The 19,748-nt window shown below is 41.9% G+C and overlaps 1 protein-coding gene across 1 annotated transcript in view; it reads right to left on the bottom strand.

Annotated features, from left to right (window-relative positions):
• Positions 1 to 228: 228 nt before the first annotated feature.
• Positions 229 to 19,748, bottom strand: part of PDS5B (PDS5 cohesin associated factor B) — a 109,068-nt gene continuing 89,548 nt past the window's right edge. The window contains exon 35 of the mRNA XM_010572736.1: positions 229 to 291. The gene's annotated coding sequence lies outside the window, so the exon portion shown is untranslated. The remainder of the gene's footprint in view (positions 292 to 19,748) is intronic.

Raw genomic sequence — 19,748 nt, 5'->3', positions numbered from 1 at the left:
CGGCCAACATGGCGGGAGTCTCCTCAGGAAGAGCCGTGCTCCCTGCCCTCGGACACCGCCTGGAACGACCGCCAGCCGCGGCGTGAACGGCCACAGAACAATCCCGTTCGCTTTCACGCGGGGGTCCGCGGTTTTACTTCACATGCACCTTTAGCGCGTTCAGCTGCTCGGCTGTACCTTCAAGCCGTGGCTTGCTCCTCTGTGGGTTTTTTTTTTTCTTTCTTTCTCCTCAAGCCCTGACACTGGTGCCATGTCCTTTGTCCGCTTTTACCTGATCCAGCCTCTCCTCACCTCGCAAAAAAAAAAAAAAACCAACCCCCAAAAAAGCCCGTGTGCTCTTCCCAAATCCTCAGTAGCACTAGACCTGCTCTAGACTAGCATTACATTACAAGCTCATAAACGTGTACCTGGAAAACGTGAAAATGTCCATTTCTGAGAGGTTTGTTAGTGTTTAACAAGGATTTTAATGAATTTGCATCCCTATATAGGTCCTTGAACACATGAGGCAGGCAGCCTGTGAAAATGCGTTGATCATTTATAAGCACATAAGAAACCCAGCTCCGAGAAACATTTCTGTTGGTGGTGGTCTAGCTAATAGCTTTCCCCACAGCCCTTTGCTCTCCTGTCACGTTCAATTACACCAAAAACTCTTACAGCAGCCCTTGTCTGTTACCGCACATTCGCCAGTGCCCATCTCGGAGCACATAAGTATAAATAACAAATCCCCAATGAAGGTCTCGCCCAAGAGAGTAATGGAGCCCAAATGACAAGTTGTTACAGAAGAAAAATAGGTGGTGGTTTAGGTTTGGTTTGGTTTTGTGTGTTTGTTTGGGGGTTTTTTGTTTGTTTGTTTTAACAAAAAGGGCAGCACACACATCGGTTTGGAGATCTGGCGAGTTATAACCCAGGAGGCACGTCCGAAGGGTGCGATCTCTGCAGGGCTCGCCTTCGTCAGATGTTTCCAGCACACCATGCCCTTCAGGAGATGCTTTGGCCAGGCTGTGCTTTTGGATCTTTTTGCCTTCTCTTACCCCATGAGTACTATGAGATCTCTGCTTATTGCTGACCAGAAAGGGCTGCCTGAAACACCAAAATATTTTTATTTGCATAGATTTGTTTTCATTCCTGCTCTGGAGCAGATGATAATTTCACTGGATACTTTTCCTCTCTATATGTGAGGACTAGAACTGTATTTGTGACCTGAAAACGTTTGTTGTCATTTGGAAATCCAGCGTAGTGTAACAGGGAAATCACCAAAAGAAGTAGTGTATGTTTTATGTCATCTATGCCGCCTGCAAGATGAGCTACATTATTCATTCATGGAGACAGAAAAGTACACCAGAAGATCAACCTAAAGAAGATGGTTACAGCCCGATACTTCCTTTTCCTCCTAGCACTCCCAACACCTATATCCACAAGGAGGTCCTGCCGCCTCCATCAGCAGAGAGTAACGTGTCCAAACCTGCACTGAACTGACAGCTAGTTCCTTCTGCTTGCAGAACCCGAATTCATCGATGCACAAACATGGTTACAGAGGTTCGTAAAAAATACACCACCCTTGTAAAAAGCAGGTGTTTACAAAGAATGCACCTTGATCTTCTCACTGCAAACACGATCCTAACAATGAAAAAAATTTTATTTTGCCTATTAACTTTTCCAAACCACCGTGGTATCAGCTATTACCACTGCCATGGATTTTACACAGAGCTTATAGCAAATTCTAATTTAGCATGGGATAAGTAATGTCTACACTAGACTTATCCCAGTTATGAGCTGTTACCCTGGTCTCATTGGAACTGACCCCTCAAACTACCTTGGCTCAGGAGGATCGGATTGCTGAGGCCTTTTCTAAAGTAGAAGAGGGGCAAATACATGGTCCACCACGTTGACTGTTCTGCTGCTGCTAAAAGAATCAAATTTCTGTTGCGATAGTATTTAATTCTACTTGTCACTAGTATCCCCAAAGACTGGCAGAATATGTATCAGAAAAGAGCAAAGGTTCTGATTCAATCAAAAAAGGAAAATGAAGTGTGGAGAGAGAAATAAGGAAAAAAAATGAGACGCATCTCTATGCCAGTCTGTTTTCCCTTTTCTTGGAAAGAAGATATAGAAGACGTGGAGAGAAAAGAAAAGTGAACTTTCAGGTTTTATGTACTTACACTTCTTTCTGACACTGCATTTCTATGCCACGCAAAGAAGATAAAGAGCCACTAATACTCTTGGCTAGTCTTTATGGTGGTTTGAAGGACTATTTGGTTGTACTAACAGTAGTTTAGAGACAACAACTATGAAGAGGAGTTTAAAAGTATCCAATTACAATCTAGTTCTGCCCTGCCTAAATTAAATATGGAAAGGAATTAGCCCAGCACCCCGCCAAACTCTGTGAAGGACAAGAATCTACCCCTGGATCTACCTCAGCACAATGACAACAGACATATATCATTAAAATGTCTCCAGCGATGTGCACAGCAAATCGAGGCTGAATTTGCAGCCCTGTCCCAAAATGAAAAAAAGAGAAGAAAACAAAAAAGAAAATACATTTTTTTTTCACTGCTTTGTCATGCATAAATAAGTTTTCTGGAGCTGCTTAGTTAATCAAGGCTTCCATGAGCACATCAAAAGATCTTTGTTAACTGCATTCTCTGCGTAAGGCAGACTGAGGGCTATGGCAGCACTGCCTGCTACACAGGACTGAAACCAGCCGGTCTGAACAAACTCAAGCTAGTTCAGAAACCAGCATCAGCCTGTAACACATGGGACAAACAGTGACACATTCAGCCCTTCAGAAGACGACCCACATGGCTATCATTTGTGGGCTGCAGCGGGTGCTTTGCCAGCAAGGAAAAAGAGACTTTGAACAGTTGGAGGGATGCTAAAAGGAAATGTCTGCACTTCAGAATAGCTGCACACTGGGAATATCACTTTTGTCACACTGGGAATATCACCTCTTTCATGCTGCCCTGCTTTTTCCCTGCTCCTTCTTGGCATGGAAGACAGGATCCATAACGTCAGGGTGACTAACAGGAAGAAAAAAGGACATGGGCAACGTCCATGGACAATGGACGATGAAGGACCGCTTTTAGAAGCTACAGTAGGAGGCAGTGAGGTCATGGGTTCATTTTGGAGAGCAGAGAGAGAAGAAAAAGTCCTGGAAGGGCAGGGAATCACAGTCATTGCTATTTACTGAAGATGAGGATTATCTCTTTGGAGAGAAGAGACAGGCATGTCCTCAAGCAGCTATCTCGTCTGGGAAATGACACAGTTCTAGACAGATCATTTTCAAGTTTATTTAACTTACAAAAAGACTGTGAAAAAACACAGAGCATCAGAACAAATTTAAACCATCTGTTTGATCATCTTGCAAACTGTAAACATTGTCTTTGAGAAAATAATCTTTCTTCAGCATAACAATACACACAGATTCGACTAAAATCTGGGTAAAAGGAACTTCCACTAAGTCAGATGGAAGTTACCCAGAGCACAACTCAATATTTAAGTTATTTTAAGTAATTATTCTTCTTTCATCAGCTTCCTCCAGGAGCACCCAGGAATGTATGCTCCTTCCAGCTCCCTTCCACACCTCCCTGGACACTTGTCCTACCCAGCACCATTCAAATTAATCACCACGCCGTCTATCTATTTAAAGCCCTTGTGGACATGCCCTGTCTTGCCCTAGACTTCCTTTTTTCATACAAGTTCTGTAACGTCCACATTTATCCTTTCCAGAAAGTACCAAAGTTTTAAATGACTGCACTGCAATCAAAATTACCATCAGATGATTTAATATTTTTGCCTTGTCTGCATATAGTGCTTTTAAACTATTTCTTATGATCCATAACACATAGCTAAGAAAAGATGCCTGCCTATAAAGCGGAGGCACCAAACTTGTTCTTTCTTCTCCCACCTAAAAGCCCCTTATCAGCAATTTCACTGGTTTAAAATAACAGAGAAGAAAGCCGTTCATGTTAACGCCCACTAGCCACACCGATCGTTCAGCCTCACACCTTTTCAAACAGCCTATTTCTTGCTCACAACAATAACATTCATTTCCTAGATCAAAAAAAAAAAGATTCAACACATATACAACATCAACGTTAATCTAAAGCAACGCTTCAGAAACAGTGCCAAACCTAATACATGTTAACAGTCTTGGATTTATAGATATGGACTTTCAAAACGGTAGCAGAAACTACTTTTAGAATCTGATTGGTTATACCCACACACCCCACATCAAACCACGCTAATTAAAACATATAAATCTTGCGCAAGCAGATAATTTTCAGCGCAGTCGCAGCGTGGATGGGCTAGCTCGGCAGAGACCAGCTGGGGTCTGCAGGCCAGACCTGGGCTGCAGGAGGTCTCTGCCTGGCCCCGTGCCTCTTTCCCCCGGAGAAGATGGGGAACAGCTGCTCGGGCAACATGCACAGCGCTAACAGCCCAGCACCTCTGCCTGCGCCTCTCCAAAGCCCACCCCAAAGGGCCACGAGCTGTTGTCCAAGTGAGGAAGACAAGGTGCAGACATGTGTCCTCTTGCACCTCTCCCTTGGTTGGGAAAGACCTCCTGCCTCCGTTTCGGGGCAGCCGCTGTGAGTGGGACACCCCAGGCTGGGGTGCAGCTCCTCAGCTCCCCGGATCAGGCCACCATGAGTTGGGTCCCAAGATGTCTCTCGCCATAAGCCACAGGGTATCCTAACTTGAAGATATTATTCAACCTTAGAGAAACTACCAAAACATTTTGACCCATTATGACTCAGTCCTCCTCTCTGTCACTGACTACAGCACAAAGCTCTCAAGTCTCTCAGAGGCTGGTGTGCACATCTGTACTAAAGTAATCAAGAAAAAAAAACCTGCATGACATCATCTTACCCAAGAGAACCATGGACACGTTGAGGCATTGTTCACAGCAACGTGAAATGCAAGGAAGGGGGTTTGTCACCTTTTTCATTGCTGGTCACATTTAGCCATCTATTAAGTGATTCACACATCAGGCCCGTTTCTGAAGAACCGTTAGAAATGTATATTTACTTAGAAAAAAAAAAATCAAGACTATGAAGCCCATCTTATTTATATTAAATGCCAACACAACATGGAACAAACAGACATAGAAGCGTAAACAGACAACAGCACCACAGGCTAAGTGAAACCCAAGTTAAAGAATCAGATGCTGCAGGGCTGACCATAAACTTTAAAGAAGTCAGCCAGGAAGAAACCTGCTTGTTTTTAACTGAAGTACTGGGAGCTCCTGCTAACAGTGACACTACCAGTGAGGTCTTTCCTTTTCGGGTGTTACAAGCCTACGCAGCTTTGCTTTTGATTATTTAGTAGCTGACTATCACAGTATTACAGTCATTCTATATGTGCTGCTAGCTAACTGCCAGCTAGTAAGTTCATGAAATACTATACCGTTCATGCAAGTGAGAAATGTACACCCTTTCCATAGGTACAAAAACCAGACCACTGTTTCAGTGAAATACAGATTGCTCTTGGACAGTTTTCTGTTCCCACTGAAAACAAAAACCATCTTACTTACCTACTACTTCTGTTACACCGTGGCCAGTGCAGAGACCTCAGTCTCAGATAGTGCTCATGATTTTAAGGAAGAGGGCTTAGCTGTCCGAGGCAAAGAAAAGCAGCCAGCATTTAAAGGAAACAAAGGTGTGAGGAAGTACTGTCGCTCCTCCTCACATTTTCTGCCATTTAAAACTTTTCTTGGCTAAGGCAGAAGATTGCAATCCCTGCTGGAGGAATTAAACTCCTCCCATAGCTAGGGAATTTTCTTTATACACCCTCAACTGACTGTTACTGTTCATGAGCAAGACTTGGGTGTTCTGGTAAATGCTTTCATTCTAACAGCAGCTCAGTGCTCAAAGAAGAAAACCCAGTGGTAAGAATTATTAGAAGGAATAAAGAACCATTACACCAAAACTGGGGACAGTTCCAACCTCCTCATGTCAAAATGAAATAGCAGAACTAGAAAAGTTTGATTACCCTTGCTGTCGTCTTTGAAAGACATGGGATAGCTTCTTCATAGCCTTCAAAAAACCCCAAAACACAGATAAGCAAAGCAGTATTGTGAAGGGCTAAGTGGCATGAGAAGGGTGGTCAAGGGCTGACCGTTCAGCATGCCTTCCACCACCAGAACTAGGGATGGTCAAATGAAGGTAGCAGGACCTGGATTCAGAAACACATAATCAGAGGCAGTTCACACAGTAGCTGCTTGCCAAGGAGCACCCTGCACATCTAGTTTTTTGTGGGTTGAAAGGGAGACTGGACTTGGAAGAGAGATCCATTGCAAGTTACGAAACAGTTAAACCGCAACAAGCTCAGGAAATCCTCTGGACTGAAAATAGCTCACAGCAACAGGGATGTCTGGGGGAGTTACTATATACTCTTACCCTGTTCTTATTCTCCTCTAGGCACCCGTTTCTGGCCGCTGCTGGAGGCAGTCTGTCTCTCTTGCACAGTACCGTTTCTCAGTACAACCACTTTTCTGTTCTTTGATCTCAGCCTCTCTCCCCAACAAATGCCAGTCCGGTCATGAACTCCTGTGCTTGACCTGGTTTCTGCTATTCACATCACACACGCTGGCACCTCCCACATCCTAAAAGAAACCCTAAGCCATCCTTGTGGGAAGGAAGGTTAAAATCCTTGCCAATAACTATTACATATGTAACACAGGAAAAGACCTGTTGGCTTTGTTTTGGTTTGGGTTGGGTTTTTTTCTTCAGTAGGTAAGACCTATGATGGAGAAGGGACACACAGACTTATCCCTAGGGAATTCCAAATTAGTGGAAACAGTCCTGCTTATGGTACTGTGTCTGCTTAATAAAACACCCCGTTTACCCATGAACATAACTCTTGGGAATCTGAAGTGCTATAGGAGAGGACTAGGTGGAAGAAAAAAAAAAAAGTTCAAATAAAACCTTTTTGCAATGATGTGGAGGCTGCTCCGTCAGCCTTTTATCTCCAGTTCTTGCCAGCAGAGCAGCTCTGCCATCAATCTCTTGATTTGACCAATTTAGAGGGCTACAAAGACCACTGGAGAGAAGGCAATGTAGTGTTTCTGTTCAAGATGCAGGGGCTAAAATTTTTTCTTCCTACGATAGACAAGGAAAGGTCTAACCTGCTCTCTCTGCTATAAACAGCCACGCACATAGCAGTAGCCAAAACACTACCATCCCCATTAAAGGGGAAGAATATGGCAGATAAGGCATGGCCAAGCTCCAAATATCCATACTCCTTGGTCCTTGTACAATGAGATAAATCATCAAAGTGTCTTCAACTGCAGCAAACACTCAACTCCTTATGTAATTCTCTAGTGCTTCGTTCCCATGAGTGGTATTTTCATTGCAGGCTTCCTAGAAGGCAGAGCATAACACAGAATCACAGAATACTTGAGGCTGGAAGGAACCTCTGGTGTCCACAAGTCCCCACAAGGGCCAGTGCCTGCAAACATGAGGTTTCTTCTAGCTGTCTGAAGGCAGCCTCAGCTACTACTTCTTCCTGATCAGGCAGCCTGTAGCAGATACTGACAACGTCACCCATGTTGATTTGCCTGCTAATCCCATCCCATAAGCTCTTGATGGCTCCTCATCCATCCCACCCAGAGCTCCCTGCACCCCTGCTGCACTCACACACAGGCAACTCCCCCTCGTCCCCTTCCCGTTCTAACCGTAAGAGCTCAGAACCATCCATGGTGGCACTCACGTTGTGAGCTATCTCGCCAAATCCCTGTGATCTGAACTGGATCATAGCCCTGCAACTACACACAGACCCCTAATTTGTCCTGTTTGCTCATCATGCCGTATGCATTAGTGTACAGGCACTTCAGAGAGGCATGCGGGTTGTTCTGATTGCCCAGAAGAGGCATGAGACCTTCCCCCATAAAGCTCTGCTGCAGGTACTTTTCTCAAAATTGGCCCCTTTCAGCCCTTTTTTTTGTTGATTCCCTTTGCTTGCCAGCCTAATCCATCGCTTGATGGTGAGTTGCCATTTCTCTTCTATGTCATTCGTAGTCTCCCCAGGCACATCCTTGGTGCCCATATGGAAAAGCAGATCCAAGCCCCAGCAAGCCTCCCTTAGGTACCAGGTTGGGTCAGCAGATGGAGTCTCCCACTGCTGCCATTCACTGCTTTCTCCCAGTGCTACCAGCTGAGGTACTGACCTGCACTGGAGGGAGCTTCCAGCCCCTGCTCTTCTGCCAGACTCTGAATCTCTTCCCTAGCAGCAGATCTGCAGGGGGAGCAGGAGCCATGCTTCTGGGGCTAGAAGCCACCAGCTCCCAGCCTTCATCGTAGCGGGAGTCCTACTCTCCCACCCAACAGACTCTGCCTGTACCTCCAGTGCAGCTTTTGGGGTTTCAGGCTTTGCACCTGCAGGTCCTGGAGAAGGTCTGCTCGATCTTTCTTGTCATCCCTGATGCTGTGCAGCCACCACTTTCCTCCCACAGCTCTGCTACTTGGCAACACAGACCCCCCCCCAGGCACCCACCTCCTGTGGGCAAAAGCCCATCTCCCCAGCCCTGGTGAGAGGTCTCCAGGATCCCTCACGCTGCTGATGTTGCAGGGGCAGTTGGCCAAATGCTTCTGGGATCTGAAGGCTATAACAGAGTGACCTAAATTGGCCAAGCCAGAGAAAGTTTCCCTATTTCGTGATTCCCACTTCATAAACTATGCTGCCACAGGAATGGGATCGTGGGATAATTCAGGCTGGAAGGGACCTTAGGAGGTCTTTAGTCCAAAATCCAGTTCAAGGTAGGGTCAGACATGAGGTCAGGCCAGGTTGCTCAGGGCTTTAGGCAGCTGGTTCTTGAAAATCTCCAAGGGAAACTGTATAATCTCCCCAGGCAACTTGTCCTGCTGCTCGACTGATCCCATTCTGGTCAGTTTGTCTTCCTAAGTTTCTCCTTGCATCCACCCTTACACACCATCTCCCTTCCTCCCACCATGCGTTGCTGTGAAAAGCCCGGGCCCAGCTTCTCAGTACGTCCATGCAGGTATTGGCAGGCTGCTCTTCGGTCCCCCCAAAACCACGCCGAGAGCCCAGCTCCATCACCTCCCTCACAGGACCTGTGCTCCAGGCCCTGACCAGCTTGGTGGCCCTCCGCTGAACTCACAGGAATTTATCAGTCTTTCATGTTCTCGGGGTGCCAAAACTGAGCACAGTCTCTACTCAGTACTTACTAGACACAGCTAGAGGGGTTAATCACCACCTCCTAATCACCTGCTGGCTTTGCTTCTGTTAATACATCCCACAAGGCTGTCCACCAACTCCCCCGGGTGATTTTCAGCAGATCTGCTGCCCAAACTAGTCATTCCCTGATCCTGTATCATTGCCAGGGGTTCTTCCTGGGCAGGGGCTGGACTTTACATTTGTCCTTACTGAGTTTCATGAGGTGGTCCCATTCCTCCAAGGATTCTAGGAGCCTCTGTATGGCAGCAGATTGACTGCCTCCTCCTGTTTTGGGTCATCCGGGAACTTCACGAGCAAGCGCTCTGTGATCTCCTCCAGGCCACTGCTAAAGATGTTGAATATTTAACATACCCCAGGACAAATCCCTGTGGCACCCCAGTTGTTTACCACCCTTGAGACACAGTGGCCCCTGAACCACCACCCTCCGAGTCCAATCATCCAACCACTGTTTCTACCCATTTGATTCACTGATAACCTCCTAAGCCTAGAACGAGGCAAGAGAAAAATCTTTGTGGTTTGGTATAAGCAACCAGAATACAATATAAGCAACCCACTCCTTATGTTATCTAATTCAAATATGGCCTGGATTGAAATGCTCTATGGATTACCACCTGGACCATGCCCAGGAGGGAGATTAGCTTCCAGCTTCTTCCCATCCCGTGAATCACGTCCTCATCTCCCAGCTCTGTTCACCATGGCACATTTAAACCCGTGACTGGCAAGCTATTCTTGGTCTGTGCCTGTTCTCCATCTCTGTAACAGCCTGTTTCTCCCTTGACCTCTTGCTCCACCTCAGCAGTAAATCACCTAACCTTTCATCCCAACTGAACAAAGTGCTCCCTTGGACACAAGCTCACTAAGCTGAGGGGATTAAGTGATACCACATCGCTCAAATCTAAACCTGGTAGAAGTTTCCTTTCAGCAATGTGAATTTATACTGCTTCCCTTCAGGACGGAAAGTGCTGTGTGACTTGGTCACCACGTGACTGCTCATGCAGTGTTCAGTGAAGCTACTCCTCTTTGCAGAGGGCTGAAATACTTTAATTCATAGAGACATTTTCTCAGTAAATCACCTGAACATCACCCATACCTCAAATCCAGTGCACTACTTAAAAAGGCCACCTACAAGAATCTGCAAGTTTGCATTTTTCATGAATTTCTTTTGGACCCCTTTTTTCCTAGGATATTCTCAGGGTTTAAAAAGTGTATTTATTCTCTTACTCCATTCCACCATTTTTCATTCATTAGCACTTTTCCTCTTGCATAGCTCTGGCTCTCAGCCACAGCAGATCTATGTGAACAGGTACATGGCCCAGTGATGGTGGGCGATGAACCTTCCTTCTCAGGGGCTGTTTTTAATCACCGCTGCTTATCAAAGCCTCGTGGGCCACTGAATGTACAGCAAAGAACAGAGTGCATCTGCTGTTGACAAAATGGTCAGAACTTTAAGAGTTTTAGACAGACTTTTTCTTGAGATAGACGTGGTTTTCCTCATTTGTATTTGTGCTATTAGACACGACTAACAAGAAGAAACAGCAGAGCGGATGGGAACCCACAGCAGAAACATCAAAAGAAATCGCGAAGATACAGAGATACAAAAACCCTAAATAGAGAGTATGTGCTGATTTTTTTTTAGCACATCACGCTTACATTCTGAGGAGTTTTCCATGGCTACAGCCAGTCTTTTATTGAACACAGATGCTGCCTGCTATGTAGAGCAACAGTGCGCTCTGTTCTCCCATGAGGACTTGAACTTTCTCCCTAGTTTGGTAGCTCTCCCCCTCGTAGCCACTAAGACCATTTCCACAGCAATCTATGCCGTTTGAAGAAAAGCAAGAATCATGGTTCAAATAAGGAAAACAATATACTATGCTTAAGTCTTGCAACCTTATTTTCAGGACCATTTTACTACAGTCTGCTTCAGCACATTAAAAATGTAGATGTGTAAGAGGGAAAACAAGAGGCATGACCTAACAGGCACTGGAGTTATTACCAATGAACATTTTCACAGGTGTGCACAGAACCCAAGAGCAAGGAACACGTGGCTTCTTCGGCATGTACTCACCACCTGCCCTCTCTCATGAGCATGCACATGACAAAACTGTTCCATTTCAGTTCCTACTCTGTAGGAAGTTAAACCATTAGATATTTCAGAAGACTAACAACAGAAATGGCAGAAAGGAAGTAAATGCATGCATCTATTACTTTAATTGCCATGATTCTTACATGGTTGTATTTCTCTCTGCCATGCGAGACAAGAGAGTTTTCCCTTGCCATACACAAAGCTGTCATGTTCTAGATTCTCTCTCCTCTCATACTCGCCATTTCAGTACCTCTCGGCTGCAGCAATGTATTCATAGTAGATACCAAAGGACAGGAAAAACAAATAGGATGCTTATGTTTCTCAAAGATCACCCACTGTGCATACACTAACTTACTTTTTCTTCAAGCAAGTTGGTGTGCACTCTATAAAAATGTTACACCATGTTTAGTGCAGTTAGTAGTTTAGTAGCAGTTAGCTACTGTCAAGCACAGGAGAAGGTTCTCAAAAAAATCCCCCACCAGGCTATGTGTACTATCAGCGTGCCAGATGACCCCCATCAGCTCTAGCGGTGAAATTTGTGTGGTGAAATCTGATTTTAGATTCGTGAAAGCATGAATGAGGCTGCATGGAGATGCACCAGGATACAGCAGATCTTCAAGCACTCTTCCGAGTCATCGGAGTCCTGGCAGAATCCACCCTGATCACTGACCTCCTACAAGTATTTCACAGAAGGCCCGGACACCGACTACTATCCTGTTGTACAGTCACTGGTTAGAAATAGCAGAACACCTAGACAGAACACCTGCAGGGGAAATGAAGAGCTTAAAGGATGTCTGAAGGTCTGAATTGATGTATTTAAAAAAAAAAAAAGTCAAAATGCCATCTGATATCAAGACTGTGACACACAAATTAGACCTAAAAGCAAAAAGCTCACAAGAAAAATACTTGAAGCAATTTCCTGGCCAAGATGAAACTCCCACTGCTTCTGGAATGAAGACAATACAGGAACAGAGAAACGTGGCTGAAAGACACTAGAAAGGGATGCAAGGGTGAGGATCTCCCTGTGTCTAGTAGAGGTAATGGCTATCAGCAACATCACATTTCATTACCAAAAATATGGAATCCAGAGGTTGAAATAGGGGATCCAGTCTGAGAAGCCCCCCAGTTGTCTCATTCATCCCAGGAATTTAAACTGAGGAACACTTTGGGGTTTTTTTAGTCCCTTTATAACAAAATGGGATGACCCAGCTACTTAAAAACTACTTAAAATCCTCATCAGTCTTGAATTTAAATAGGGTGGTGAGTCCTAAGCAGAGGTGGCTTCAGTACTAAGGAATACTTTTCTTGCTGAGAATAGGAACTGTAATAATGGTACTGTTTGCTCCGGTACAGCAGCGAGGTCACCAGTGACATCAGACCACCCATGCAGTCCTTGTTGGGGAAGGCCAAAGCCACATCAGCTCCAGCCATCCAGAGGCACCGGTGTGCCTCTACAGCCCCAGCTTGAGCTGAGAGATCTCAGGGCATATTGGCATAACAATGAAATTGTGTTGCGATACGGTGAGGTATCTTCAGAAGACTGTTCCCTGTCTTTAGTACTAACAATGGAGAAAGTTGTTTCTTCTGAGAACTGGAATGTGCCCAGGCCCACCTAGATATGCAAAGGGACCTGAAAAAGTGGTTCTTTTATAGAGTAATTTTTGAAACACGTCCCCTTCTCTCTTAGTATGGAGGTAAAAAGACTGAACTTCACCCCAAACCTATTCCCCACTCAAACAAGAGCTCCTGTAGGGTCAGGACAATAGACAAATGACCTTCCTCAGTGAAGCCCATCAAGTCACTCTTAGGAGGGAATCAGGTGCTAACAAGACAACAGACCACACAGTAGAAAAATGGCACACAAAAAGCTATTTCATCAGGAAATTTAAAGAAACAAACATGGCATTAGGCACACTGTCCATACAAACTTACACAGCATGTGAGAGAGAACAGAGTAGTATCGTTCCCTGAAGACTGCAAAAACATTCTCCAACCTTAAGCAGCAAGTTCTTTCAGTAAATGTGCATGTATAAAGTCAGAGACAAAAGGTTTGCAATTCTATGTATACTATATAGACAATATTTCAAAGCTCCACCTTCATTTTGCTGCTTTACGCCAAGTATTTGCATATATAAACAACATATATATGTTATAAGTGTATGTGTATCAAGCAGAAGGAAGGTCCTGACTGTTGAAAGCTGTTTTACAACTCCGCAGGCTCCAAGAGAAACAAATGGTTTACACTGAAAACAAGTATTTGAGGCTAAACAACATACAAGATTTTTCTGTGGTGAAGGCTCTAGTATGTAGCAGCAACACACTACTTATTCTATACTATTAATACTTTCTTTTTTTAGTCAGATCATAATTGGCTCTTTTAGCCCAACTTGCACAAACAGGAAACAATAAAAAGAAAACTGTGTTCCAAATTCAATGTGAAATAGTAGCATAGAAACTAAGAAGGTAGAATCACAAGTTTTGAACAAATTAATGAATTAAGTATGGACTTAAAGTGTTCTCCTGGTACAATAAGTATTTTAAAACTAAATATGATACCACTAAGTGACACTAGTCCTGTGTTATGGCCATCTCTCACTTCCTTATTTTGGGTAAATACAAAAATGGAAAGCAGGCAATGGATGCTGATCTGATATTAAATTCCAGAGTTATAAAAAAAATAAACAATACAAGTAGCAGAGCAGCTTAGGAAGAAGAAAACAAAATTCATTTTTAGATCTTTGCAGAGATTAAAATATGATCCCATGCAGAATTAGTGTCATATCCCATAAGCTGCTGCCACACGTTTGTCAGGATAGTACCCAACTACAAAATCTAATATTAAAAGTTGCTGAAGCAATACATATTTTATGAGTAACTTTTCCTATTCCTTCCAGGAATACAAGAAAACAGTTTGGCAAAACTTGATCTTCCTTACTGCAATTATCTTCATTTCCTTTCACGTTCTTCTTCCCTAATGCAAACAGCAAGAAGTGAACTGAACTTCCACCCAAATCCCTCCAAATTATTCCTCTTTTTGGTTTACACTGTTTTGTATTTGGGAGCACAGAGTTGGCTACTTATGCTTCAGGGGAGTCCTTACTTGCCATTTCACCGGATAATGCATGCCAGATATCGGAAAACAGCTTTGCAATTTTGGAGAATTACTATAACCTTGGAAGGAGCTTGGTTCACTAGATACTGGGAAACCGAGATACTAAAATGTAGCAGCAGTTCAACTACTAGTTCTCTAGTTCAACTACAGAACTTGTACACGCCTTTTCCAACACACACTAAAGTTGGGTAGCAGTCTGATGTCTGCTTTTGTTTCACAACTTGATGGCTGTGAAACAAGCAGCATGATGACTCCATTTAGAATCACAGAACATCTCAAGTTGGAAGGGACACGTAAGGATCATCAAGTCCAACTCCCTGCTCCTCGCAGGACTACCTAAAGCTAAACCGTACAACTAAGAGCGTCATCCTGATGCTCCTGAACTCTGACAGGCTTGGTGCTGTGACCACTTCCCTGGGGAGCCTGTTCCAGTGACCGACCACCCTCTCAGTGAAGAGCCAATGTCACAAACAAGAGAGATTCAGAAACCTGAAATGCAGAAACCAGAGAATGAAAAGCAGCAATGACTGAGCATAAGACACAGGTTGTCCCATAGGAAAGGACATATATATGTGAGGGAAGGGGAGAACCATCCCAGGCTGCTAAGGTATGTTGAAATTAGTAGGGAAGACTGGGTCACCAGGGTTTCACAAAAAGCTGCTAAGAAAAGAGGTCATGTTGAAAGATTTAATGAGAGGCATCACAGGAGACATCATTACTGATGGTTATATATTGCTGTCTGCAGTGTGCACCTGTGAAGACTGTTGCTATTAGGCAGCTTTGAGAGCTCTTGTTTCCAGATAGCTTATACCTTGGCCTCTTTTGCCTCATTTTTAGTGTTGCATTTGAACGCATGCTGCCTTAACCTTATCTTCCTACCTCTGGAGGTTAGAATCCTCTTTTGTCTAACTATTCCAAATTCCTTACTAATGACATCTGTCCTCAGCAGCAGCTATCACCCTCTTTCCACAAACACTCTCTGGGTGCTAGGCTCAATTCTATGCGTGTTCTTATATCTATTTCAACACTCCAACCTCTTCCTGCAAATCAAAGAAAGCAACATATCCTCAGTTCTCCTCTCTTAAATAAATATTAATAATATCATCATCACTAACCTAGCTTCCCTCATCTAGGCTTTTATTTTGAAAAGAAGACTCCTATCACTAGTCATCTGGTATCGAGTAACTGCTTTCCCATCTCATTTATCTGTTGATTCCCTAACCCTTTACTCTTCTCTAGCACCTTTCAAATTAATAACTCATTTCTAATACCCCATTTTTCACCTCACATACCTCCACACACCATTGTTTTTCCATCACCTAAACCATACAGAATACAGCAGAAGATAAATAGAAAGTAAATAAAACCATCATTTTTCTCTCCCTTCCTCCTCCAGGTCTTATCTTTTGAAATGGTTATGGAAGGACAACAGTAAATGCCTTTTGGGGAAAACACAAAGGCAGTTTCTACTGCCTTTCAGTATGTTGCAGGTCAAAGGCTCCTGAGAAACGGCGGTGTACATCAGGTTCTTGTAATATGTTACTGCACCTATAGATATGGCTATTAAAAAAACCTCACTGCTTAAAATGAACACCTTATTGTTTTATTAAATATGGATTAAAAACTCTTCTGTTCTTCAAAATATCTTTAGTTTACAAGAATTTAATTTTGCTGAATAGAAACATACTACAAGGAACAGAGAAACCTGTAAGCTTAAAATGTATCTACCAAAAAGCCAGCTGTTCCGAACAAGACTATTTCAAGGTGCTGTGACTTTAGAAGAAAGCTGTTTTATATTATCAGCATGTCTTCTCAACATATTAAAGAAAAAGCTTTTTAGGGCAAGAATGTTTCATTCTAACACATTCGTTTATATTGTAATACCAACAGAAGTTACTACTACTTAAGATTGTTACTAAGTTCATGTGTTCTCTTATACTGCATGTCATAATTTGAGCAATTATCTTCTATCTATAGAAAATTAATAAAATGCAACAATACTGACATAGTCTTACAGAACCTAATATCTAAAACCTTCAGCTCTCTGGATCTGTTCAGAACCACGTAAAAAATTTGTTAATATTTAAAAAAACCCCTGCAGTTCTCATTACTTCCAAGTAAGCAGGCAGTGTATTCAATAATACTGCTTTGATTTTCAAAATACTGCACTCCTTTGTATCTACACACATGAGGTAGGATACAAGCATCAGAAACACGGCTAGCCAAATAAAACACCTTATAAGATGTTATCCGTCCTCCAAAGAAACTGGTAAAACTAATTGTAACTTATCACATGATTACTGAAATACTGATTTGCAGGGTAGAAATATGTATTTGAGAGACTTTCTTCCTTCTTACATAGATGAGATACGATACTATCTCAAAAGCATATACAATATACATCTTCATCATAGAAATGAAAGTGCTACTAAAAACCACATCACGAGTGTAGTGAGGCACTGAAAAAAATGCAAGCGTGAAACCTTTTTGTTACTGCCTATACACATGGTATGATACTACGTTTATCCTGCCTATACAAATACAATGGCACTTGGTGAACTCTGTGCAGAGGTCAGATCTTCTAGGCAGCAGAATTTAGAAGAACTTTAAAGCAAATTGGGTAGGGGTTTTTCTATATTTCTATCCCAGTTGCCAACATTCAGCTTCCTACTTTTCCACTAGCAAGAAAATACCAGAAGCTGTACTGTATGTAACGAAGCAGGTGTCCTAAGTGTGTTAGACAAACCTACTGACACAGCAGGAAGTCTGCTTATGTCTGTCGAATATAAGTCACTTCTGTCAGTGTTAGGAAATTGCACCTAAATTAGTAAACATCTTTTGTAAAGGCAACAACCAACCAAGATGCAAGGACTGGAATGGCAATCTCTGAGCATAATGGGAAACAGGAATGCATTCAGGTTGTTCTCCTGATGGATGACGGGACAGACAGTCTTCGTCAGCTGAATTTTATCATTCTGGGCATCACAGAGCCATCAGACTATCAGGATAGCCATCTAGAACTCATCTTAATCATGGGTTTGTAGACACACTGCCTTGGGCAAACACGGTAGTAAACCTGAATGTGTTTCTTTAAAAAATTCTTCATAAAATATGTACTGCACCTACCTTGATGAGGTAGATATGTACCAATCTCTACAACATATATATATATAAATATACATATAAATAAATATATATATAAGTATATATATATATTAACAATGACAACTTTTAAAAATATTTCCATTGACAAAAATTTTGTATGTCTAGGGTATACAATTTTAAGATACACGTATGCTTTTTTTCATTACATGCCCTGTGTGCACAAGTGTTTGAATATTCAAACATATCAATGTACTTGGTTTTGTACTTGTATTTGCATAGGATGAATGCATTTAAGAACTAACCCCACAGAACCACAGGGATGTAAACTTGCAGGATCCAAAATCTATTGTGTGTGTTCACAAAAGCAGACTTTGATAATCTGTCAAAACGTACACATGCAAAAAAAAAAAAAAGGCAAGAAAACTGCACACATATCTTTGTGAAGTTTGGTAGTGGGTTTTGGTTTGTTTTTTTGGTTTTTTTTAGACTATTGGGTGACAAATACTATGCCAGAATGAAGTATTTAATCTTCAAGTCTAAGTTTTTTGCAAGTTACTCACAAATTGAGCATATTCTTTTTCAGTGGAAATGTCTTTAATATGAATGCTTTTTTGTAAACTCTAATGTTTTTGTTCACATAGATCGAAATGTCAAAACAGCAAATGTCAAAGTATTTGAAAAAAGGTTCAATTTTACTAGAAAATGAAGTCAATTGGCAGAGTCAAGTAGAGTTAATACAGAATTCTAGATTATCCTACGTGGAATAGGAGTACTCACACTAGAACTTTCAAGCAATTCCATGTTTCCTTCCTATTAGTGAATTAGCTAGCCCTAAATATGAATTATCTCCGTTGATGACAAGTAAAAAAACCCATGCTTCTGGAAGCAGAGTGAATTATTCTTAAACACTAGTATCAAGATTACAATCACTGTTTGCACTTTGCACATGAACTACAGATCACTGAAAGTTTCCTGTTGCACTGCAGCAAGAAAAGGAAACATAACACAAGCTTAATTTGCTGCAAAGTACAGCAAGATACTTCGGTAATCTCGCAAAAATTTCATACTGGAACTTGTTACAGTGAGTTCAATTTGATCTTTTAATGTAATACAGTACATTTTTATAAACTTAACATTATCATTGCAGAAGAGCATGCTAACTGAATGTTAGCAATTTATCTTTTATACATAATTATACTCTACTGTTGCTACTGTACGCAGATCTCAAAATGTTAGTACATAAAATATTCATTTTCTTTATATGAGATGAGAATGAACTTAGAAGAGGTTTGAATATAAGAATGAAGTATTTGCTGTGCCTATTTCTCAAGAAATAATGAATTACACATTATAACCCAAGAAATCAACATTTAAATTGCAAAACTATAGTTTAAATTTACATTAAACATTATGATCAGTAATGTGCATCAATATTTGATGAAGTGTAACCTAACCATGTTTATGCACATAAAGCCCCAAGAGTCTGCAGCAGTTTCAGCATCAATTTTTCATATTTTTGTATAAAATGGACTTAACGGTACATCTTCCATAAATGTTTTCAGTGCAATTCTGTCAAAGAGGAAAATATAAAGCTAGCTTTCAATCATTTTATACCATTAAAAAAAAACCGCCAACAACTTGCATTTGCACTGCTGAAGCATAAGTAAGCCAGTTCCGTTGTGCCAACTATTTAAAAGGCAATTCAAATCAACCGTAATTGCCTTTTTAGGCAGCATTTCCCCCATATTGATAGGTATAAATGTTGAAAAGCTGAATACTGGAGGGGGGGGAAGTCAAGCTGAGGCAGAATAATCCAGTTGTTTATAATACTTTTCTCCATTGGTAACAAAAAAAAAAAGGCATAATGAAAAAAAAAATCTAAAGGTTTCTTTACTAAAGGTCTTATAATTTGCAAATCGTAAATCCATGTTTTAGTATTATCCTTTCCTCTAATCTTTACAGGCCACCTTGCAACTATAACTTATTGATGGATTATATGAAAATGCTCCATTATTCAACGAGATAAAATTTTTTTAAGTTAGAAATCAATTTTTTTTCACATGTTGTCAACTGTAGGGAAACAGAGGGAGAACAGCACCTGAAATTACAATATGTGCTTGGCTAAGCATAGTGTAGTAACCTATACATTTTGGTTCAAAGACACAGTTTGTAAACTGTAAAACTGCATACAGGATACTGCTTTAAGTATTTTGTTTCTTTTTTTTTTTTTTTTTTTTTTCTTTTTGAAATTATCCC

This window comes from Haliaeetus leucocephalus, unplaced genomic scaffold (genome assembly GCF_000737465.1).
Source record: "Haliaeetus leucocephalus isolate CR32 unplaced genomic scaffold, Haliaeetus_leucocephalus-4.0 Scaffold351, whole genome shotgun sequence".
Lineage (NCBI taxonomy): Eukaryota > Metazoa > Chordata > Aves > Accipitriformes > Accipitridae > Haliaeetus > Haliaeetus leucocephalus.
This window is presented reverse-complemented; position numbering and strand designations above follow the sequence as displayed.